Here is a 26,031-nt window from a genome sequence, read left to right on the forward strand (position 1 = left end):
CGTCGGCCCTCAGAGATAGCCCGGACAGCTGGAGGAGCCGCTGCTCCTCCGCAGCCGAGCTGAAGCCTCCTCGACGGAAGTCGCACCCTCCAGGGTGACTTTTGACCCGTATAAGGGTCGACCGGCGGAGGGAAAGCTAGCCGATGAGGAGACGCGTCTCCCCGTGCGACTAGGAACGCCGCGAACCGGAACCGGAAGTCACTGTCTAGTCTCTTCTTAAAAATCTCCAGTGATGGAGCACCCACGATTTCTGAAGGCAAGCTGTTCCACTGGTTAATTGTAATCACTGTCAGGAAGGTTCTCCTTAATTCCAGGTTGTTTCTCTCATTTATCAGTTTCCAACCATTGTTTCTAGTTCTTCCTCTGGTGCTTTGGTGAATAACATGACCCCCTCTTCTTTGTGGCAGTCCCTCAAATACTGGAATACTGCTATCAAGTCTCCCCTCTTTCTTCTTTTCTTTAGACTAGCCAAGCCCAAGTCCCCAGCCGTTCTTCGTATGTTTTAGTCTCCAGGCCTTTGATCATCCAGGTTGCTCTTCTCTGAATTTTTTTCCAAACTCCCAACATCTTTTTTGTGATATGGTGACCAAAATTGCAGTATTCCAGGTGTGGTCTTACTAGGGTTTTATAAAGCGGTACTGAATTATTTTATTTATTAAATTTATTTTCCCTCCCATCCCATCTCAGTTCGAAGTGACTCTGAGCAGCTTACAGCATGAAAAGCATTAAAATCATAAAAGAAAAATATTTCTAAAACAATAACTATGGAAATTACAATGAAAAATAGAATGAGAGTTAAAAGATGGGGAGAGAAGGAGCAGGATGTGCATGGAGGGAGAAGGGGGGATTGCCTCTTAATTCATCAACCACCTCCAGTGTGATGCTGCCCCTTTGGAGCCTCCAGTCATCTGGTTTTAGTTCACTGATGCCCTGGGTTATGTGTGATAATATTACAACATCATTTCACAGAATAGTAAAGGTAAACATTTGCTGAAACATGAAAGTCCATATCTTGCAAGACTCTTCTCAGGAATTACAGATTGATAAGTAGATATGTTATTTTACAGTCTAGCTTAACCTCTTTTTACATCTCTTTTTGTGCTTCAACATTTTTGCATTTCAGAGTTTAAGGGAGATTATATATGGAACATTCAGAGAACTGGTTTTGATATGGCTGTCTGAAACAATCTGTTATCCAAAAGGATTTAATTCAATTTTCCTAATGGAATCAATTATTAGAATCAGATCTGATTCAGATAGATTTAATTTGCTTTCTCCCCTTCATCTATTCCTGTCCCTCCCCATCTGGCAATTGGCCAAAACAGATTTAGATAAAATGAGAAGTTCAGTATAACAAATATGAAAAAATTAGCATTGCTTCTTTGGCTGTGGGAGTGAGTGCTATATCAGGAGTCCCAACCCCCAGTCCATGGACCAGTACCGGGCCATGGCAGGCCAGCAGCCAGTCCGCACAAACAAGCAAAGCCCCATCCACAAGATACAGGCAGCACACAAAACCACACACCCTCTGGTCCATGGAAAAACCTCTCTCCACGGAACCAGTCCCTGGTGCCCAAAAGGTTGGGGACCTCTGCTATATATGACCTAACAGAAATTCTTTTAATCTGAAAGAACCACCCTTGTTAAAAATGCCAGTGGAATGCAGAATACTTTTATTTACACATGGCACTAAATATTCAATGTGACCTTGAAGAGCATTAGGATAGTTTTCCATAAAAAAATAAAACTAAACTATAGCTTATATACTGTAGGTATCAGACTTGTGAGGTAAATAGGACAGAAATACAGCCAGATTGTTAATTCTACTTTATTGTAAGGTTACATTAACACAATCTTGCAAGTTTAAAAGTACAGCTCTTTTCCCCATCCCCCTTATAGCTCAAGAAATTGAAGGGGAGATCTTGTCTGAGCTTCTTGCCCCACTCACATTTCTGGTTTGGGCTAAATTGTCTTTATCTGACTGTCTCCTTGACTGCATCTCTTTACAGTGTCTCCCAAGGTCATTCCCACATAAGGGATAAGCAGAACTATGCTGTACGGCATCACAATCCCCACAAATACATAATTGCCTATATCCAAGAAACCACTTTGTAAACCTCTCCATCTAAAATATCCTGCCATTTTCCAGAATATTTTTTTAAGCCTCTCGATTTTTTATAGAAGTCCTGTAATTAATTTAGCCAGGCTGGATGCTGAGAAGCAAGACAGAGGTTGGAAAGAAATAGATAGCAGCAAATTAGGGGGAGAACTGCCTGTACACTCAGTGCTCATTAGAGTTACTAAGTCTATTTTGTTCCAAGCTCTATTTGCCCTGTCTTTGTTAAATTAAAGACAACAAGTCTATTCTGTTTCACTGTAAATAGCTAAAGGATCTTGTCATTATTCATCTGTCCATAAATCATTCCTTCATTGGTCTTGTACTGTGAAATTTTGGAGGTTAATTCATGCAGTGCCTGGCTTGATTCCAATCCATTACATTAAGGAAAAAGTATTTTTCTTTTGGAATAATCATTGAATAAACCGAAAGACTTGCAGACTGTATTTTAAGAAAAAGTAATGCTCCAATTGCTTAATTAGGAAACAAGACAATATTGCAAAAGTAGATTATTAGCTAATAAATCTGCCAACATAAACACATATGGGGGGGAGATCTAATCTAATTTATGAAATCAACAAGATTGTTATAATTTCAGGAGAATCCTGTTTGTTTATTTATTTGATCTTAGTATTGTGAGAGAAATTGCACAACAGCCAAAGAACACCCACATTTTGATCCACAGTCTGGGAGGTATAAATTGAGACATATTGGAAGCTGCAAAGATCAAATTCTTTTAATTATTTCTAGTTGATCTCAGACAATAGAGCAGTTGATTGGTTTCATCTGTAAAATAAATTGTGACAAGTTGCAGCACTACTTGATAGGGGTTTGGTTTCGAAAACTTCACAAAATCTTAAGCAAGTTGTACAATCCCTACATGACATGATAGATAAATTTACATGGAAATGGAGCTTGTTAGTTGCGAAGTTGTGTCCGCCCCATCGCGACCCCATGGGCAACGTTCCTCCAGGCCTTCCTGTCCTCTACCATCTTCTGGAGTCCATTTAAGCTCACGCCTACTGCTTCAGTCCATCCAGCCACCTCATTCTGTGTCATCCCCTTCTTCTATTGCCCTTCTTCTATTGTCCAATTTTCATAGTCATACATTGCAACTGGGAAAACCATGGCCTTGACTATACGTACTTTTGTTGGCAGGGTGATGTCTCTGCTTTTTAGTATGCTGTTTAGTATGCTGCTTTTTAGTATGGAGCTAAGTACGTTCAAAAAAGTTGTCCTGCTATATTATAAAAAATATCTGAAAATGTTTTCCTATAAATTCATACTTATATATTTCAGAATAGCAGCTATATTTTTCCATTTTCATGGAAACAGTGAGAACTGATAAGAACAATGCTAACTTCCAGGTGAGGAATGGCAAACTAGCAAGTCTCCTAATGAGCAGACATGATGTCACTGGTAGGACTGAAGGACCCAGTGAATAGACTGGTCCCACAGAATTTTTCCAGATAAGGGAGAGGAAATCACCTACTTGGCTCCAGATGGCTGCTCCTCACAAGATGACAGAATAGCAATTTCCCATGGGTTTGTGTGCCAGGACATGAAGGGAAGCCATCACATTCTAATGGTAGCAGAGCCTTTTAAAGGACACTGTGTTTGATATCCTCAGTTTCTAATAATTTTGAAAAACTTTGTATCTGGGGGAAAGGAATTTAGTTTTGGGGTTCAACTATGTAGTGCTGATACTTTGTTTCCCAAATAAAATGTTCTTTAAGGAACACTGGGTTTGATGGGTTTCATCTATTGGAACCATGACAGCTGAACATATTAATTCAAAACTAAATCTTACAGAAATTATTGAAATTTATCACAGCCCTACTGAAATTCTTGCTGCTATTCTGGTCATCCTACATGAATTAGAAAAGATTAATCCTGAAATAGGAATTTGCTTCAACTCCCTTAGACTTGCTGCATGATGCAAAGACTATGAAAATGGGTACTAAATCCTGTGGGAAATCTACATAAAAATAATATTTTCTGCAAGTTATCCTTGTAGGGGATATGGAAAAACAATTCATTCTCTCAATCTATCCTTATATAGACCTTGATGAATATAAATCACTGGGACCCAACAGATTACATCCCAGAATTCTGAAGGATCTGGCAGATGTTATCTCAGAACCATTGTACCATATCTTTCAAAAATCCTGGAGCACTGGGAAAGTACATGATGATTGGAAAAGGGCTGATGTGGTTCCCATCTTCAAGAAAGGAAAAAAAACAGACACAGGAAACTACAGACCAATCAGTCTAAACTCAATACCTGGAAAGATCTTGGAAAAGATAATTAAAAAACAGATCTGCGAACAACTAGAAGCAAACAAAGTTATAACTAGTAGCCAGCATGGGTTTGTTAAAAACAGATCATGCCAAACCAATCTTATTTCATTCTTTGATAAAGTGACTCAATTAGTAGATCAACGAAACGCTGTGGACATAGTATACTTAGATTTCAGTAAGGCATTTGACAAATTAGACCACAACCTGTTGCTTAGTAAACTAGAAAAAGGTGGGATAGACAACAACATCATCAGATGGATCTGTAGCTGGCTGACAAACTGTACTCAGTGAGTAGTCCTCAATGGTACTACATCCACGTGGAGAGAAGTAAGCAGTGGGGTATCACAAGGCTCCATCTTAGGCCCAGTACTCTTCAATATCTTCATAAATGACTTAGATGAGGGAATAGAAGGGGATATAATCAAATTTGCAGATGACACAAAACTGGCAGGAATAGCCAATACCCCAGAAGACAAGCTCAAGATCCAAAAAGATTTTGACAAACTTGAACAATGGGCCCTAGCAAACAAAATGATTTTTAATTGTGAGAAAAACAAAGTTTTACATTTAGACAGGAAAAATCAACAGTTTAAGTGAGACCTGGCTCAAAAACAGCAACTGTGACAGGGACCTTGGAGTCCTAGTGGATGATCACTTAACTATGAGCCAGCAGTGTGCAGCAGCAGTCAAAAAAGCTAATACAATCCTGGGTTGTATAAACAGAGGCATAGAATCAAGATCATGCAAAGTATTAATATCACTTTATAAAACCCTAGTAAGACCACACCTGGAATACTGCAACTAATTTTGGTCACCATACTACAAAAAAGATATTGAGACCTTGGAAAAAAGTTCAGAGAAGAGCAACTAAAATTATCAAAGGCCTGGAGACTAAAACATATGAAGAACGGCTGCAAGATTTGGGTTTGGCTAGTCAAAAGAAAAGAAGAAAGGGGGCGACATGATAGCAGTATTCCAGTATTTGAGAGACCCCCACCAAGAAGAGGGAGTCAAATTATTGTCCTAAGCACCAGAGGGAAAGACAAGAAACAATGATTGGAAATTGACCAAAGAGAGAAGCAACCTGGAATTAAGGAGAAAGTTCCTAACAGTGAGGACAATTAACCAGTGGAACAGCTTGCCTTCAGAAATCGTGGGTGCTCCATCACTGGAGATTTTAAAGAAGATACTAGATAGTCACTTGTCTGAAATGGTATAGGTTCCCCTGCTCAAGCAGGGGCCTGGACTAGAAGACCTTCAAGGTCCCTTCCAGCTCTGCTCTGCTCTACTCTACTCTACTCTACTCTACTCTACTCTACTCTACTCTACTCTACTCTACTCTACTCTACTCTACTCTACTCTATTCTAATATTGCTATGATGCTGTGGCTAGACTCCTTAATTAATATGGAAAGGGGTTAAATGTAACTTTTAAGGGTTAAATGTATATTTTATGCATAATTTTAATGTAATGTAACTTTTATGAAGCTGTGTTTTTAAAAAAAATAGTTTTCATTTTTACATTTATTTTTAAATTCAGATTTAGATATCATAAGCCATAGATTCACAATATGGTAGTGGCAGCACATAAATTTTTAAATAAAGAAACAAAACAGAGAAAACGGTCTGACAATATGCATAGATTTGGAGTTACAGAAAGGCAGTGGCTAAAAAAAGTTTGTAAGGAAGATGTAATGTTTTCATTATATATGTATGATCCTGGTAGCAATTCTGTAAAAAGGGGGGGGGAGAGGGATAGGGAGAAGGGGAGAGAGAGAGAGAGAGAGAGAGAGAGAACAAAATGTTAATATAGGATACCTGGATATTTTTTTAAAAAAGTAATAAATGAAAAACATGCAAAGCCTTATTTATTTATAGATTGTCTTTTGGCAGTCTACAAAATTCCAGAAATGTAAAATATGAAAGTAATAAAACATATCATTGCTCAGAACATGATAATGATCTTTTTAAGGGGGAAATTGGAAAAATTTCTGGTGACCTTTGATGAAGCTACCTCTGCATTTAATGTATTGAATGTATTTGAAATGAAAACTAAAACAAAAACAGCTGTTGGAAGCACATGCATGGCAACGTTTTCATTGGGAAAAATGCTGCTTTAGGGCTATTTTGTTTTGGCTGAGTCTACCTAGACTGGCATTTGGTGAATATAATTTCAATACCAGGGTATTTACAGTAGCTGTAAATACAGTGGCATCCGGTAGATCCATTTGGACTGTCAAGCTGGACAAAATGTCATTGTCTCAGTCAATTACATTTTTATGTAGCTAAGTAAGTGTGCTATCCCTTGATTTAAAAAGAAAGAAAGAAATAGAATTGACTTACTACAATTGAAAATTGAGATTATGTAAACAGCTATAAATAGCTGTGGACAGACAATTCTTTTTTCTCCATAATTTCTACAATCCAACCAACAAGGGGACGTTGAGTCACAAATTCTTTTTCTAAATCAATGCAAAAACGTACCATGAGTTCCACTGCTACATTTTCCTCATTAGGCTTATTTACATACCATCACATCCTTCTTCAATTTTCATTCAGTGCAAAATGCTTAAGGATGGGACCAACATAAGGACCTGTTTATATCTGTTCTTGCTGCTATGGAATGGAGGCAATGGCTTTTTTCTCATCTCAAAATAATAATAATAATCTTTGCCCAAGGTGCTATGGGCATTTTAGGGGAAGTGATCTATACCAATGTTTGCAAATCTAAACTATTCCAGAGTATATCTGGATGGAGATGAAGCAATGGGAGTGGATGGTTTAAACAAATGTCATTATTAAGTATGATGTTCCAAGATAGCTTCCGCAGAAAAAAATCGACAAACTTTGAAGAAGAAACTAGAATGAGAATTATATTGTAAAAATGATATATATATTACTAGTTTATCTTACATCAAAATAATATACCCAAAGGCAGTAATTTGTTCCAGTCTACTATGATACAGAATTGGCAAATATTTTAAAAAGGAAAAAGTTGAACTAATGTATCTTTTTAAAAACAAAGTATTATTTCTGTAATTTTTTAATTTTTAACAAAAACAAAACAAAACCCTCAATCTAAGAGATACCTTGCAGTTTGGAGAACAGTTCCAAGTTGAAGCAGTCCTTTGCTCAGAATTGCAAAGCATTCGTTTGTACAAAATCTTCTTTCATTTCATTTATCATAAAACCCTTTCAGGAATTTATGACACATTAAGATAGACTCTAGAGATTACACACAACAACCTGAAATCATTCCTTTCCTGAAATTACTTTCTTGCTATGGCCAAATGTTAAACAACATACAGTATGTACTAGAACTGCTTTAATTTAAACACACTGAAGAACTGAGACAGTTTTATTCTCCTGTGCGATTTTAAAATTCATTTTTGAATCTTTTTGTTGTTGTTTGTTACATTCAGTATTTGGCTGGTTTCAGATATCCGCTGCCAAATACATTTTCAAGTTCAAGTTCCTGATCCCATGTTGTATACAATACAACTCTACAAAAGTCCAAGTGTACTAATTGCCAGGTCAGGTAGTGTTATTTTATGTATTCTACACAAACATTTCTGACTCAACACACTTCAAGAGCAATTCATAGTTTCTTGACAAGTTGCCTGATCCATGTGTTTGCAAAGTCTGGCTTGCTTCATTTATATTTTTAGACACACTCTAATATGTTTTAAGTGTATACCAAAGATTGTATGTTCAAAACAGACACCAAGAAGCAAGCATATTTGGAAATAATTGTCTTTGGGAAGATATCATCAGAATCTCTCTCAACCTTCATATTCATATTCCTTGCCTTTTTATATTCTAAATCATGCTTCACATTAGCCTACAACACTTCTTTCTTAGTCTGATTCAGTTCATCCCTATATTTAGTAATGTCGATCATTTTTCGACTCTTTAGACTAATCTCTGTCACCTAAGGAATACTAATCTTGCCTAGGGCCCTATCGTGAACATTTAAAGTAGGCATATATTTATTCATACTAGCACAATGTAAGTGTAAATGGTATGTAAAATAAATACAAGCAGGTATGGACTTATTTTTTATTATTTTTTCTGTGATTCAGACAAATAAGTAAAATGCTAGAAAATCTACATTTGTTATCATACATACAGTCTTTAATACATGCTGCTTAAAAGTAAACTACATTCAGTATACATATATTCAGAAGATATTTTATTGTGGTCATCTCTCTTAAATATATAATATATTCTTGAAAGTTTAGTATATTTTATTCTTTCAATAGTATCCATACTTAGGACTATATACCTTGAAACATCCTTCGTTTCATTCAAAATTTTAGTTGCAAATAAGGTGTGTATTGCTGTAAACTCTAAGTGATGGTCTTTTTACAGTGGAAGACATTTCAGTTTCAAAGAAATCTATGGACCGTTTATTTTGCTTTCTTGGATGGACACCACTGCCTTGGTCATTCATTATGAAATTAATAAGACCTGATTGGCTTATACTGCTGACTTGAAAGGAGAAAGGATTAGGTTCCTGGGATTCCTAAATATTGTGGCAGTACCCCATGGAAAGTCTGAGATAGTGAGAGATTTATTTAAACTCAACACCTGTCATTGGCCAGGCTAATCCATCTATCTTGATTTTTCATCTCTTCCCAGTGCAGGCAGGCCAAGCTCTTTGATGCTATCTTTGTATGCAACTATTTCTGACCCAGTTGGGCTAGCAATCAGTATGTCCAATTCCCACATGCAACACCCTAGTGCTTGACCTGTGCTGAGGACAGATACGTAGATCTGATGTGTTGAGCATATCTAATGAGAGAGATTGACCTGTTTGGTCCTCAAATTCTACGACTTCTTTGTTTCTTAGCATACAGTACATCTTTCTCAAGGCCTCATTCTAAAACTTGAGGACTCAGTTTATATCCTTTCAGGTGGCTCCCAATTGAATGCATAGAGCTGCAATAGGGTGTTTTCAAAAGCAAAAAAATCTTGATCAAGTCATACTATTTTATTATCATACCTACTGGAGCATGCACTTTCTATTTATTTCAGTCAATTTTTGCAAATATTTTTCCATGAAGTTGAAGAACATGTTCTTCAATTTTTTGCTTTTCAATTTAGCTGAGCATCTGCATGCCTTGGCTATTGCTACAGCTGAGGGTGGCAGAAAGAAAGACAGAGACTTGTCATTAACAGCACAGCAGGAAATCTGTGTGCATCAAGTACAACAACATATATATGTACTCTGACTCCAGTAACCTTGCCCCTCCAAAAAAAATGCTAAAGCAATGTCAAACATTTAATCTGTTCTCTAGCATAGGAAGAAACAAATGAGAAAATTCTTACTCCTGTTACAGTTGAAACAATTCATATTTCAGACTAGAACAGGCATTTTCCTTTGTCTTCACAGGCTAATCAAATCCAAATGGGACAGTGGGATACATGAAGCCACTATCTAAAGAAAGAAAGTATTATGCATCCCACATTTATGTTTCCAGGCATAGGAAACTGCTTTTCTTGTGTTTATATATCCTAGGTGATGACTTTTGGTGAGCTATGTTTTATGCCAACAAGCTAAAGAATCTAGATTCTCCCTTATGTTCCACTGTAATTTCTATGATGGACTGACTATGCTATCCAAACCAATCAAGCATAACATTTTCTTAAAGGACATATAATACTTTATACAGACAAAAAAGATATTATCCTATTTTCTGGATCATTTTTTTATTTTAAAGGATTTAATTCCTCATTTAACTTGCATACATTTTTCATAAAATACACACCTTATATGCTGTGCAGTTTGTCATACACCTTCTAAAAGTGTTATTTTTAGCTCAAACTTTGGTATATATAAATTTCAATCAGGGAAAAGAAATATAATAAACTTACTGAAGCTGAGCAAAAGTCTTCAATTATTTTTACTCCTGAGAAATAAATAATTATGCAAATAATGAAAAAAAGGATTTTTTAAATTATTTTAAGCTACCCCACTTAATATTGAATAGTTAACCTCACTAAAGAAATTCACAAAATAATTCAAATCAAATATTTTACTGTGTAAAAGGACTGACATGGAAGCAGCACCAAAACCTGGCAAGAATGTGCCCTCAGAAATATCTTCTATTTACCACATACCTGAATATAACCCTGTATAACAGACTATTATGGTTGCCAATGTCTGCAAGGATCCTATCAATATTTCCAAAGTAAACCACCAGAATGAAGAGCTACATTGTATGCCTGGTACTGGATGTAGTAAAAAACAAGATGGTTACAGACGTCATGACAGGTGGGTGATAGAAAGGCATGAGTTACAGAAAAAGGATGAAGAGATGGCTAGAAGAGATCAGAAGAGGGAAGAAAGAGATAATTAAAACACAAGGTAAAGATAGGCCATGGTTTTCCCAGTTGCAATGTATGGCTGTGAAAGTTGGACCATAAGAAAGGCTGAACGCCAAAGAATTGAGGCCTTTGAACTATGGTGCTGGAGAAGACTCCTGCGAGTCCCCTGGACTGCAAGGCGATCAAACCGGTCAGTCCTAGAGAGATCAACCCTGACTGCTCTTTAGAAGGCCAGATCCTGAAGTTGAAACTCAAATACTTTGGCCACCTAATGAGAAGGAAGGACTCACTGGAGAAGAGCCTAATGCTGGGAAAGATTGAGGGCAATAGAAGAAGGGGACAACAGAGAATGAGGTGGCTGGATAGAGTCACTTAAGCGTGAACTTAAATGGACTCCATAAGATGGTAGAGGACAGGAAGGCCTGGAGAAACATTGTCCATGGGGTCGCGATAGGTCGGACACGACTTCGCAACTAACAACAACAAAAAGATACTAGTGAGAAGTTAAGTTTAGGCATAGGAATCTTTATCACAAGTGCTACATAATAAGTGTTATGGTAAGAACACCTATAGATATTCTTGCTGCTAGTGTTTTTCACAATATCCAGCAGGGATATAGCCTTCTAGAAGATGCTACTAGCGCTTGGAATGATTAATGATAAACAAGCAGAAATTCAGAGGATTCACTTGAAAACCTATTATTGTTTTTTGGAAACAAAATAAATTTCTAATAAAAAAGAGAAATCCATATTCTATTGTATGGATATGAAGTCAGAAATAGTATATTATTATGTGCCAATAAAAAAATAAGAGTCAAAGCTACATATTTAGTATTCTATGAATGAAAAACCATGAAGCTTTTAGAGGTCTTCATAGTAATTACTTGCATTGAAATCAATTTGATAACTTCAACAACTGGTAATTCTGAAATACAAACAATACAACAAATAACGTAAATACAACAAATAAAGACCATTACTCTATTTTATTTCATTGATTTATAACACAAATATTCCTATAAAAGGATTTAACTAGATTAATTTGAAGATAATGTCCATTGCTAGAATTCTATGAAATAAAAAAATATAATCACTGGTTTTATCTCGTGTGTGTGTGTGTGTGTGTGTGTGTGTGTGTGTGTGTGTGTGTGTGTGTGTGAAGAAATATTATTGCATGTACAAGCTTATGCAAATCTTAGTTTAAAAAATCAGAAACTGAAACAGAAATGGGATGAAATGAAATTGGAGACATAAGCTGAGCAACTACAGCTGGACAAATTTGTCTGACCCTAATAATCTGAGAAATAAATAGTTGTAAATTATTTTTTGTGATTTTCATATCACAGGCTCCTAAATTACCAGGATTTAAGACTGACCTTCACTCAGCTTCATTTTATTAGTTTGTATAAGCATACCACCTAGCAAAATATGGAGCTCAGTTTAATATTTGCTATATTAAATGTTATATAGCATATCCTAGCACTGGCAACTAAACAGTTAAGAAGCCTTAAAGGAAACAAGAGAATTAGCTGTTGCTGAAACAATTTTATGGTCCTTTCCACTTCACTGGAGGTAGTTTGTATGGATGACTGGATTCTATTCAATGCTGTCAAACATCTAACACTCCCATAGCTAGGCACCTTACAATGAATAACAAGCAGTCTAGCTGCCAATATGCTAGGACTGCATTATTCATTAGGGACTGGACCTTAACCTAGCAACACTCCAAAATCAGTGCTTGATGCCTTGTTAATTTATGAGACCAACAATTCATCACAACAAACTGAGGTGCCAACAGTACCAAAGTAAATTTCTAAACTCAAATTATCGGCCTAAATTAAACCATAAAATAATGGTTTAACCGTAATAGTAATAAAATGACATATCTAGTTAAGCTTATTCAACTTGTAGCATTTCATTAAACTGACATTTAAGCCAAAATCCACATATTTTATCTTTTCCTTTTGAACTCTAATTCTTAACCTTCTTTGTTTGCTATTTAATCATATTGAAAAAATTGAAGAATGAATGGCAACTGGAAGAACATTTTTTAAAATAAAGGTATGGTTTAACATAGTTAGATAGATTGGAAATATTTAGCACTAATATTTAGCACTAATTATCTAGAATATCAGAAAAACAGAGTTGGAAGTGACCTTGGAGGTCTTCTATTCCAACCCCCTGCTTAAGCAAGAAATCCTATAACATTTCAGAAAAGTGTTGGAGAATGTTTGTTGTAAAACAAGCTATAAAAATTGTAAAACAACTTTGGTGGTAAAAAGTACAGAAATTTGAAATGTGAACATTAGGAAAGGATGTTTTCAAGGGAATTCTTTGTCTCCATTGTTTTTACTATTTCAATTATATATCTCTCTCATACCAAAACTTGGATATCAACTGTTGAAATGAAGTAGAAAAGTATCCCAGCTGATAAAATATACCTGATCTAAATGGAAAATCAAAAATTAAAATTGAATCTTTAACTAATGATCTAAAGTTATATAATGATCATATCACAATGGAATTTAGATTTGACATATGTATGATCCTCAGCAAAATTAAAGGAAAAATTTATCAAAATGAAAAAAAAGAAGTTAAATATTGAAATATTATTAAAACTTTGCCCAAATAAGAATGTTATAAATATCTAGGAATATTCAAGTCATATAATACTTTGCATGGGAAAAAATGATTTCAGTTACTTAAAATGTTTGAAAAATTCAAAATTCAAAGTTAAATTAGGTAAGTTAATAAATAATAAATACATTCGTGATACTGTAATCAGATAGAATATAGGTATAGTAAACTGGACACAATATGAATTGGAGAATTTACTGTAGGTTAGAAAGCGTAAAATCTGATGATAATGCATCATGCATTATATCCATAAATTGATATAAATCAACTGTATTTAACACACAAAAAATAGATTTACTGTGATTTACTGAATAAAAAACAAAGAAAAAATGGAATAAATAATTACATGAAGGCTATCAAATAGAAAATGCTCAGAAACGTTTCCAAGGAAAATATCATGGAAGTAGAAGCAAAAAATGATGATAACAGTCAATTGTTGGAAAACCATTTGGAACCATTACTGTGCAAGAGCAGAAACTGACAATGTTTATGAACTGATACCACCCAGAAAGAAAAAAGAAAGATTAATTTTTGTAGTCCAAAAATGAGCATAACCAAAAAGCGTGATGAAATCAAGGAATCAACATGGATCAAACAGCAGCAAATCGTGCAATAAACAAGATGAAACAAATTGTTTAGATTAACAATAAACAATTTCGTAACAAAATTATAATTTTCATTCTTGAAAATTGTATAATCATAAAATGTAAAATGTTGAAAAAGAAGTTAAAATGTCATAGGATTTTCATATAAAAGTGAATCCAGCACACAATAAAGGAAAAGAGTAAATGTTGCAGATGTTACAATATCAAGGGAGAGCAGAATCAAAAAAAAGAAAGAAAGAAAAACTTACAAAATATAGAGATCTAATCATCAAAATGGGTAGATTATGGAAAAGATCTTGCAAAGACATCTCTATTGATAGGGGTGCATTATTTGGAATAACAAATAGATTAAACACATTTTTGCAAGAACTAAACCTTATAATGTCCAGATTGGAACTCAAAATTCTCAAAGAATATCAGCAAAGTTGTAATTGTTTTTGCTTGTTCTTTGTACTGTAATATTCTTTGATGAATAAAAACATAATACTGTATCCACATGAATTAAACATTACTACTGCTGCCTTTCATAGCCTAAATGAAATTGCAAAGCCATTATATAGTGAATATATCTGCCAAGACAATTTCCCTGATATGTATTTCCCCCTTGAAGAGGCTCTGGTTCATCTCCTACTCAAGAAGCCATTTTTAGACCCCACCATAATGGAAAACTTTCATGCAGTATCCATTCTTCATTTCTAGAGAAGGTTACAGAAAAGGTGGTCATAGAGCAATTGTATAAAGTGGATTAGCCTTTGAGTCAGGATTCAGGCCAGATGCAGATTGGAAACAGCACTGATTGCACTTTTGGATGCTCTCTTGCAGAAGCAGGTTGGGGTAACTCATCCATACTTGCTCTACTTGACCCTGTCAGTGGATTTCAATACCATAAACTATAGTATTCTTCTGGACTAGCTTTGGGAATTGGGAATTGGTGGCACAACATTATGTTGGTTCTCTTTCTTTCTCTGAGGCAGTTTCCAGTCAATGTTCATTGGGCGTAAGAATCCCACTCTTGGCCCCTGCTATGTGGGGTTTGGTATTTTCTCCATTCCTATTTAACATCTACATGAAACTTCCTAGTGAGATCATCTGTGTCATCCCTCTCAAGTAAACCAGACAGAAATACAACCAGATGAGCTAATTCTACTTTATAGCAAAGCTATTTTAACAGGCTTGCAAGTCTCCTGCTGTATCTTTTAAAAACCTGATTAGTTAGTTTCCTTCGTTGACCGTTGACCGTTAAGCAACTTGGGCTCCACCCTCTCATGTATGATCATTCCCTAGGTAGCATCTCTTCCCTGCATCGCTCAAGATCATTCTCACATATTATTTCACCACCCTCCCCTTCAGACTCATTCTCTCTCTCTCTCTCAGGTTCCTCAGGGAAACAGGTTGTGGGGCTGTGAAAATGAAATGTAGCTGGATGATTCTCCTCTTCTTCTGGTAACTCCCAAGATTACCTGCTCCAATGAGGTGACAGGCACCCCTCCATCAGGAATCTATTGGTCTCCTCCCCTCATCTCCTCACTGAGGAAAATAATTTGAGAATGCAGTCTTTTATTAAAAAAATATATAGCTAGAGACAGACTGCTTGATTAAGCAGGATGCACAGCATCTTGAAGCACTCTTGGTGATTTGGCAAAAATCCAAAGAAAAAAGACTGAAAAGCTTCTTCCTCTAAGTTCAGACAATCACCATGTGCTGTCAACAAGTGTATGAGTAGCCAATCCCTCTTCAAATGCTACAGATGAAATACCACAATATATCATGCATTGGCAACCAGAGAAAATAATAGTCTTAATGAACTATATATTAGTAATGGAAATCTGGCATATATTATTCTTATATTTCTTTGGCCATGTACTGTTTATATACCTTGGGCAGCCTGGTCAGAAAATTCAGGAAGTTATCATCTTTGATGCTAGATAGGTTAGCACTGCCCCCAAAAGACTCTGTGGGCAACTTGGGGGTGCTCCTGGACTCACAACTTCTGCTTTATGAGCGGGTGGCAGTCACATGGTTAGAAGGCTTTGCTCAGCTTCAGGCTATGTGCCAGTTGTACCCATTTCTCAGTTGGGTAGCTCATGCCACAATCACTTCCCAAATGGAATGTTCCAATATGTTCTACATGGTACTGATATTGAAAAGCATCTGGAAGCTGCAACTTTCCAGTACAGAAAGTTATATGCATTCTTTGATCAATGTCCATTGCACCTCTACTCCAAGAGCTAAATCGGCTGCCAGTTTGCTTGGTGCAGTTTAAGGTGTAGTAATGACATATAAAGCCCTGAATAGCATGGGGATGGGTTATTTGAGTGACCATCTCTCACCAGTTACAGCTACCCATCCTATCTGGTCTGGCAGAAGGGCATGTTCTAAATCCTTTCTACTAAAAAGTGTTGTCTGATGGGACCCAGAAGGATTGCCTTTTCTGCTGGGCCACTCAGCTTTTGGAACATTATCCCTTTGAGTATAGATTGGCTGGATCCTTTTGGGCTTTCAGAAGCTCTGAAGACATGGTTTTTCCATTATGGCTGGTTATATGCTGGAGGAATAGAATCTGCAAGACAATTGCACTGTTTGTAATGTAATATGTGTGAATTATACTTTCCTGTCGATTATGTTTTATTATTTTAATTGTTTTTAATAGTTGTATATGTTTGGATTGTTTGATTATTTTTACTGTTTTTTTTTCTTTATTTGTGAGCTGCCCAGAGCAACCTATGTGACATGGGAAACTATATAAATTGAACAAATAAATAAACCTTGCTTTATTGATTTGTCTATTTATCTTACTGCATGAGTACTTCAGTCTCCTGAATGCTTAATTCTATTAGTTAAGTATCTCTGTTAAGTTCTCTCTCTTTCTTTCTCTTTCTCTCTCTCTCACACATATACAGAGACAGAGAGACATGCCATGCTATAAAGATTTAAACTACATTTTTAAAAAATAATAAGCCAAGTTCTAAATTTCATTTGATGAGTATCAGTAAATATAAAACTGTAGTAGAAAGGAATTGATTTTTGCTACACTGCACTGTTTATCGCAACTATTTTCATGTTTATCAGTCCAAATCACATGGTCATAAGTCCAAATCTGTTCTTCTAAATGGGTGTTTTTGCTGAAAACCAACAAAAATGCAGGAAACCAGTGAATTTTGGATGCTCCAATCAGTTGTAAATGTGAGCCAGTTGCCAAACACCCAAAATGTGGTGGTTCGTGTGACTGGGGGGGTGACAGCTAGAAGTGCTTTATTGACCATAAAGCATCCTTTCCATTGTAACTGTAAATAGTAGTTAAAGTTCTGTTGTAAGTTGAGTTTACTACCAATACTTGATTAGAAACCTCCTCACGGATAGATGCTGTCTTTAACCGACAAGACCTTAATCAGATGCTCTTTTCTACTAAAGGCTTTATTTTGCCTCCTAAGAAACTCACTTGCCAAACCGTCAGCATTAGCACATTGCCTTTGATGTCTATTCTTCACTATATGCCTGCATACTATATTGTAATTCCTCTTCTACAATAAATTTAAATATAATGTTCTTTGCAACAGAAAATAAAAAAAATCCAAATCCTAACTAGGAAGGAATATCCCTTATTCCATTCCTCTTTTTGAATGATACCATGTCAATGGTATTATAAACAGATACTGATAGTTTCTCAGTATTTCTAAACATAATCTGCCATGATGGAGGTATTGTTTAGAATGCCGATTGATCACAGAAATAAGGTATGTGGTGGGGAGAGGCATGATTGCTAGAGCCCAGGTGGTACAAGGCAAGGGACATCAGTAAAGAAGAATATTTGTAGCTCAGGGTTGAAATGAGGGGTCCTTGGTGGTATCGGAGCTTGGTTGTGGTTAGTGACTAGCACTCATAATGTTACCTAGTTTAGGTAATGAAGCATCTGAAAAAAACAACTAAGCTCAGAGATTACCAAAGAGCAACCTCAAAGACAAGGGAATGTTGATGGAAATCTCTCATAATTCTTAACCCTGCTTCCATAAGGGATTTTTTTTTGAGATTCTTAAAAGCAGATTTTAATATACAGTAGGATTAATATATTCACTTTGTACACCTTGTCCTTTCATCCATGCATTTCCACTGTTATCAGTAGTACAGCTTGAGAATAAGTTGGTTAAACAGAGTCAATATTTACAACAACTGACCTGGCATTTAACTCACACAACTCACACAACCCTAAACAGTATTGGAATGAGTTAGTAAATGGATGAGGACTAGAGTGAATTTCTAGAAAACTAGATTATTATTATTTTATTTTTTAAAAAACATCTTCTTGGAGAAGTCCATGTAGTCATTAGGAATCCAGCTCAACTCAAGGGAGTCTTTACTTTTACCTGACTTAATTAAAGGTAGACTACCTTTAATATCACAATTATTTTATTCATTTAATTATGCTCTTATTATTTTTAGAAATAACTGAAGGCAGCAAACATCCAATGCAACTTCCTCCTACTATTTTCCCCTCAACAACTGTGTGAGGTCTGTTGTGCTAAGAGCGAGTTATTAGCCCAAGGTACTGGGCTAACTAGATTTCATGGCTAAGGTGGGAATAGAATTCACATTCTCCTGGTTCTAGCCTTTTATTTTAGCCACAAAACCAAACTAGCTGGAATTAGAATTATTAGAAAATAATTAAAATAAATTAGATAAATAAAATAAATATATGTAAGACCAAAGATTGTTGTTATTGTTGATGATAATGACATAATGCAATGTCTAATATTTCATAAGTTTGGAATGTTATATTACTGTAATGCATTTCATTACTTCTATTGATCTTATTTAATTCTAGCACAATCTAAGCAATATATTTCTTTATTCCTTCGGCTTCTTAAAATTAAGGTAGCATTATGACTGGAAGTTTAATATAATATATGATTTCTTCCTTTTGCAATTGCTAGCAATATATTAATAAAGTTTTAAAGCTTCTGCAAAAACTAATTCCAGTAAGTTAACAAGAATTACAACATATAACAGCAGCCCAAGGAAATCAAACAATATAACAAGCTTACAGTCTTATTTCATCAATCAGTAATAACCATCCCTAGTACACTACCCAGACAAAAAACATATGGATGGACTGTAATGAACCATAAGTCCACTATCCATATTGACTTCCAACCATTTTTTCAAGCTCAAGTCAAAGTACCTATTTTGATTCAAAGGCAGAAAGCGTAAAACAGGCATGTCAAACTGCTGCCCCGCGGGCTGGATGTACCACTGCACCCACCCCACTGCCAGCAATGGGGAAAAAATCCCGATATGTCTCACGATGTCACGTGATGTCGCGAATTTGTCATGCCTGGCTTAAAGGATAGACATACAGAGAAATACTCTGTTTATCTACACCCAATTTCAATCCATTAGATCAACCAAGGAGACAGTCCCCAACAAATGCAATGATTATACGCAAGATATTAGATTGTGCTGAGATGAACCAACTTACCTTAGAAATAAAGGACAAAGAAGTTACAGAATTTTATGTGATATGGGACATGTATTACATCTGGTTAGAATTGAGGAATAAAAAAGTATGAGAAGTAATGTAAATAAATGTAAGAGATATAGGACATAGTATTGTTAAGTAAAAAGAAAAAATGTACTTTGTATTTTGTTGTTTGTAAAGAGAAAAAGGAAAAATTAAAATAAAAAAAAAAAGAAATTTTTCACAATTACTAACCAAGGATTTGTGGATTCCAAAGCCAGATTTTTTTTATTTTATTGTAATCTGATTACATATTATTTTTTTGAAAACTTGAGTGCATACATTTTCAAACTAAATACCATCAGAATCTCCAATTTGGCAGCTAGAAAAGAAATGTGAGGGAGTCAAGCTGACTTCCCACTTAAAATTCTGAAACATACAACCTTAAAAATGAACTGCTATGTGTACTCCAGAACTTTCTACACTTACTGTTGCTTTTCGCATTCAAAAGTTTTACAACCAGCTCTTTCCAAGGTTGAAGAATTTTTATATATCCACTGGGAACCCAACAAGTAGATTGCAGAAATTGATGACATAATTATGTCAGCCACAAAGAATTCTGGGAATATAGCTGTGGCAAAATGCAACTGAAAACTTTTCTGAGAACATTCATGTGACTGGATGGAAGAACTAATGACTCCATTAAAACAAAAGTAATGTCCTCTCTATATAAACTTGCTTATGCAGGAAGATTTAAGTAAGGAAGCAAACTATGTTGTTACATAGAGTGCCTGTTTTGTGACCATCAGCAAAATGGAAGAATTTGTCATTAGGATTGTCAACAAAAAATGTTTACAGTTTTAAATTTACTCAGAAACAAAAGAAATGCAGACAATGACAAAAAATGATCTATAATCAGATAAATACCAATATATAAAAATGTTTATCATTCAAAATTTCATGATGGATCCTACCAATACCAAAACCTATTAATTCTTCATGTTTAATAATTTTAATGTGTTAATGAACTTACAATTCTGATTATCTACACTATAGCTCTGTAAACAATATCACTAGAATAGATGAAAGTAAAGATGAAAGTAAAGATGAAAGTATAGAATAATAATAATAATAGGACTCTGTTTTTATATCTACAACTAAACATTATATTTCATGAAGAATTACGTTCCTCTTGTTTTTACAAGGATTGCATATGAGAAAACAATATAAAAGTTTGCTTTCTGCTTTTTGTTAAAATTGTTACTAACATATTTTAAAACCTTTAAAAAGGATACACAGTTAATAACAATATTAATAACAATTAATAAAATAATAATAATATTAATAAATATGAATTAAATTCTATCAGGCTTCTCATGCAGAACATAACTCCAAAGAGAAAACCAAAGAAAAAGACAAAAAAATGATAGTGAAGGTTCAACAAGATAGTCAATCTATCTGGCCTTATGGTGCCATAGGGTTTCTTTCAGTATGACACGAAATTACATTCCATCAGGTGAAAAAGAAAATAATAATAATGCTACAAACCGGAAAATCCATATTAGCTAGATAGAAGCATCATTGAGCAAATAGCATAGCATCTTATAAAGAAAAGCATCAAGCCCAGAAATGGTTAATATCTTAAAGGCAACCTTTCACACATATCTGCCATGTCATTCAAGTAGCTCCTTTTCATCAACAGAAATTATTACTATTACTATAGGCTATTTCTGTTGTTCAACATAAAGCAGAAACTTCTTTATTTTTTTGCCTCCTATTAAATACAATAAATGCTTTGCTTAACCTTCTCCACCAACAAATAAAAGTAACCAAGCTCCCATTTTTCATTGCCAAGTGTATAACTACCTTAAAAGAAATCCTTTCTATTAATCCATTGCTTAGCCTATATGCATTTTAAAAATGACAACTGTTCTGAAAAAGTGAGCACTGGCTATTAAAGAAAACTGCCTCAAGATAGATGAAAACTACCAGTTTTTATTTTTTCCCATAATCACCATATTTATGGTAACTAATACCAGGTGCCCAATGGGTTTCAAAAATAAAATGTGTGGAAATGGACATCCATACCTAAGAAAAAAAAGGAAAAAAAGCCAAATAATAAAAAATATATATACTTCTTAAAAGAAATAGATTTAATAATTATTTAATTTAACTGGAGTGAATTTAACCCTTGTGAATCAGCACCAATACAAGCTGATATGTAAATAACATTTGTAACATATATTTTCTACAGTATTTTGATATTATATTATATAATATATTAGATTGTATTTGCATTTGAATAGAAATTTAAATAGTATACTTTATGGGACAGGTATATAGAGCTGTGGTACTTGAATTGAAAATGTCATGCAGTACATTATCACAAATTGTAAGGATTAGGAAAAAAAGATTCAGGTACAAAAGGGTTAATTATAAGAGGCAACTCATGTCATCTATGATCTGATGAAGAGCAAAATAATCAGAAGTTTGGTAGAACATTTTCCAACTGATACATTTTTCTTTAAAAGCCTGAGGTTTTGTAGCTCGTAAGGTCAATTAAAATGAAGCTGCAAATTACAACAGTGGACAGGTATCAGCAAAACTATGTTAATTCAGATTACAAGAACCAATCAAGGGTCAGGTTTCCCTCCTTTCAGGTGACTTTTTGAAAGGGGAGGGACAGCCTCATATTTTATTTTATTTTTGTCTTCCATGCTGGGAAGAAATATTTTCTCTTTTCAAACAGGATTCATGGAGTTTTCCGGTTCTTTTTTCTCTCTTTGTCTTCAATTCTCAATTAGCTTAATCTTCATCTACCTTATATTGTAACCGACTTGTATCTTTTTCTGAAATAACTAGTTTCATTCTGGCAGGGAATTTATCCTGGTCTAGCTATCAAAAGGCAAGAAAGGGGAGAGAACAGTTTCTGCTCCTCTCCCAACTGATGGTGGCAATGATAGATTCCCCATCCCCCACCCCACTCTGAACTGTGAACAGGTGTAACAATCATGGGGAAGCACTTAGAGTCCATGGCTAATGCACCACATCTCAAGTGTTCACTCCATTATGCACATGTCTATTGTTCATTTTATTATTATTATTTTGCAATCTTATATTACAGCAAAGGAGAAGAGCAAGCACTGAAATGAACAAAAAGGGGAGAGATGAATTCTCATAGGTGCCAGTGAAAAAAGGAGTTTATTGATGACCAATGAATTTTAGAAATGTATTCTTTCTTCAAGAGTACTGTAAAAACAGAAACAATAGAAAAGAGAGCACTAACATGATTTACAAGACACATGTAACAATGCTTTAAAAATACATAAAATATTATGTATGCTCTAACTAATTCAGGATAGCCTGAATGAATGTTCTGTTTATTTTGCTTAAGTAGGGCAGAAAAGAATGTTGCTGTAATAAGCCCAAAAATAATAATATAGTACAATGAAAATGATACTCCTAAAGCACGTTGTATATACTTGTCTCTAATGTAAATGAAAACAGAAAAGACTCCTAAGTACAAAATAAATTGTTGTTTACCTTCTGAATACTTGTAAACCAGTCAGCTGGCCTGTTGTGTGAAACTGAATGTAATGAGGATGAGAACAGCTGTGGTAATTTATAATGCTAGAAAAATATTGAGGACTATGACAGCAACAATCTTAGACATGTTTGAATTTGTTTGTATTTCTTAAAATATGTTTCACTATAGTGGCCCAGATTCTTTGTTTTCTTACATTGCCTAATAATTTCAGTTCTAATCTTGTATTTTTGCCCACATAAACCTTAGGACAAGGGCACTATATGGTATATACCACCTGAACGCCAATGCTCATAATGGAACTTTGCAAAGATTCTCTGTACCTCTAAAGAATTAATGAAATTAATGAAAGGAGTTGTTTTATGTCTGCAAGGAAAGAAAGGAATAATTCCATTATAAATATGTTCATTAACATCAATCCCTTATATTAAATCATTTCCAATTCATGTCTTTGAGAATCTTTGTCCTCTTATAGGCAAAGCAAGGGATTGTCCCGTAGCCTGGAAGGTTCTTAAGCAACTCCAGATCAAAGTGCATGTCATCCAATCATTCTCTGTATTTTAGGAGCCATGTGGTGCAGCGATTAAAACAGGGGTCCCCAACCTTTCTGGGTTGGCGGACCGGGGCGGGGGGTGGAGGCACCTTTACACGCATGCGCAAATCGGACTGCATGCACAGATGAATGCGCTGAGATTGCGTGCATGATGCAAATGGGGCGATGAGTGCCCAGGCGATGCTAGTGACTGGGCAATGCTGCTATGCTAGCATGAGTGTGTGCTCGCAGCAATGCTAGTGCCCACACAATGCTCGCAACATCACTAGTACCAGCACAATGCCATGATGCTAAGCGCAAATGGGGGGTTAGCATGCACACACGCATACACTGGTCAGCATGTGGCCCAGTGGCCAGCAGCCCATGGCCCAGTAGTGGGCCACAGCCCACAAGTTGGGGACCCCTGGGTTAGAATGCAGTATTACAGGCTAATTCTGCCCACAGCCAGGAGTTTGGTTTGACCAGCTCAAGATTGACTCAGCCTTCCATACTTCCAAAGTAGATAAAATGAGGATCCAGATTATTGGGGACAATATGTTGACTTTGTGATATAAGTGCTATTGTAAAATAGTGCTCCTCTAATTGTCTCATCCCTTTTCCAAAATTAGTTTCCATTGCTGATCTGATTCTTTCTAAGAATCATTCTTAGAGTTCAAGTGGTGCTCTAAATGTTTTGGGATTGCACTCAAAACATCTATTACTATTGGAACTGTATTTGCTTTCTTTTGCCATAGTCATTCTACTTATCTTGACAGGTTTTGTATTTTGTTATTTTCTCTGAGTTTTTCTCTTTTTCTCTTTTGCTGTCTTTGGGTTCTGGAACTTCCAATAGTCAGACTTTTTTGTCTTTCTTATCAACAATTGTTTTAGTCTGGGGCGTTGTGTGACAGCTACTTGTTTGTTTGAACTCTAAAGTCACAGAGCACTTTAGTATCTTCATTTTCTATCACTTTGTCTATTTTGTAGTTCCTATCCATTCTGCTTGCAGGCAAGTGGTATTTCTTGCAGATATTCAATGCACTACTATTGTTACTTTGTCATGCCATTGTTTGTAATCAGTCTTTTTGCAGCAGGTGATCTACTATTTCTTCAGCTTCTTTACAGAAACAACATTTGCTGTTGCTTTTTCTCAATTCTGGTTTTGTATGCATTTATTCTTAAGGTCTGGTCTTGTGCAGCCAGAATTACCCGCTCTATATTTTTCTTCAATTTCCTGCTATTAGCCATTGTCAGGCCTTCCGGTTTTCTGATTGGCCTGCTATTTTTTCTTTTATGTAATGTAATACTTTGCCTTGCCATGTCTCTTTTCTGTTCTTCATATAGTCTTTCATGTAGATCAGTTTGGTCTCTCCGGTAGTCAGTAAGCCTTCATGGTATTCTAGCTTCAGTGCATCTTCTTCACTCTCCTTCAGATATTTTTCCAGTGCCTTTTCTTCTTCTTCAATAGTTTGGTGTACTTGCAACATTGCCTGCCCACCTATGTTCCTTGGTAAATAGAGTCTGTTAACATCACTGTGCTGATATATTGTCATTATTTTTTCTGGTCTTCCTATCCAGAGGTTGTAGTACAGCTTGAGTTCAGTCCAGTATTCTATCTGTATATCTAATGACTGGTATTTCCCAGGTTATAATAAACTATTGTAATAATGATAATATATGCATTATATAAAATGTAATATATTTAATAAATATATTACAATAATAAATTATTTTTCTTAAACAAAAACTTTTTTTGCAAAAAAATCTTATGTATTCTGTCTGCAATCTGCATATTGAAAAGTTCGATTAGAATGGCTTTATTAATTATGTAAATATGTTGTATACTTAGGAAATATTGCACATATTCTGAATATGTATTACTACTTTCCTGAAATAACTCCAAAATATAATTTTTGGAATTTTCCTAATTAGAATTAAAAATAAAGCTCTGACAATTATGCACTATAACACATTCTTACAAAGAAAATAATCAAAAATTACATATTTGAGAGAAAAGCCATTACTCTTTTTAAAACTTCTTATTCTTGGAACAAGAGTAATAGGAGACTTAATTATATATCATAATTATATATCACAATGAAGAAAAGATGCCAAGTCATGTATGCTAAGTTATACCTATATATGCAAATTTAAAAGTGAAATTCCAATCCAAACATGTTTAATTGAATTACTCTTCAATTAATTTGCACCCCAGCATGTAAATGAGATCAAACATGTACTTCAATTAACTTTCACTCAGTTAATTATCTGGTTTGTAGCCTGAAAGGCAGAACAGAAGAGAATTCTTAAAGAAGCAAAAACTTCATTCCTTAAGTTACCATGAATGTTTTAAAAATGAGATAAAGTGATTAGATAGTTGTAGGTCTTTTGAGAGTAGAATGTTTTGATGTTTTTTAATCCGAAAGCCAGCTATTTGTTCACTCTATGTAAAGCTTCTATATACCCATTCAACTTTCAGATTACACTAGTTCATGTCCTCTTTCAATCCTTCATCC

The 26,031-nt window shown here is 35.1% G+C and overlaps 1 protein-coding gene across 1 annotated transcript in view; it reads right to left on the reverse strand.

Annotated features, from left to right (window-relative positions):
• Positions 1-26,031, reverse strand: part of LOC107293037 (glypican-5-like) — a 222,156-nt gene that overhangs the window by 105,438 nt on the left and 90,687 nt on the right. The gene's annotated exons all lie outside the window — the stretch shown is intronic.

Source organism: Protobothrops mucrosquamatus, unplaced genomic scaffold, assembly GCF_001527695.2.
Source record: "Protobothrops mucrosquamatus isolate PMUCROS unplaced genomic scaffold, P.Mucros_1.0 scaffold1484, whole genome shotgun sequence".
NCBI classification, from domain to species: Eukaryota; Metazoa; Chordata; class Lepidosauria; order Squamata; family Viperidae; genus Protobothrops; species Protobothrops mucrosquamatus.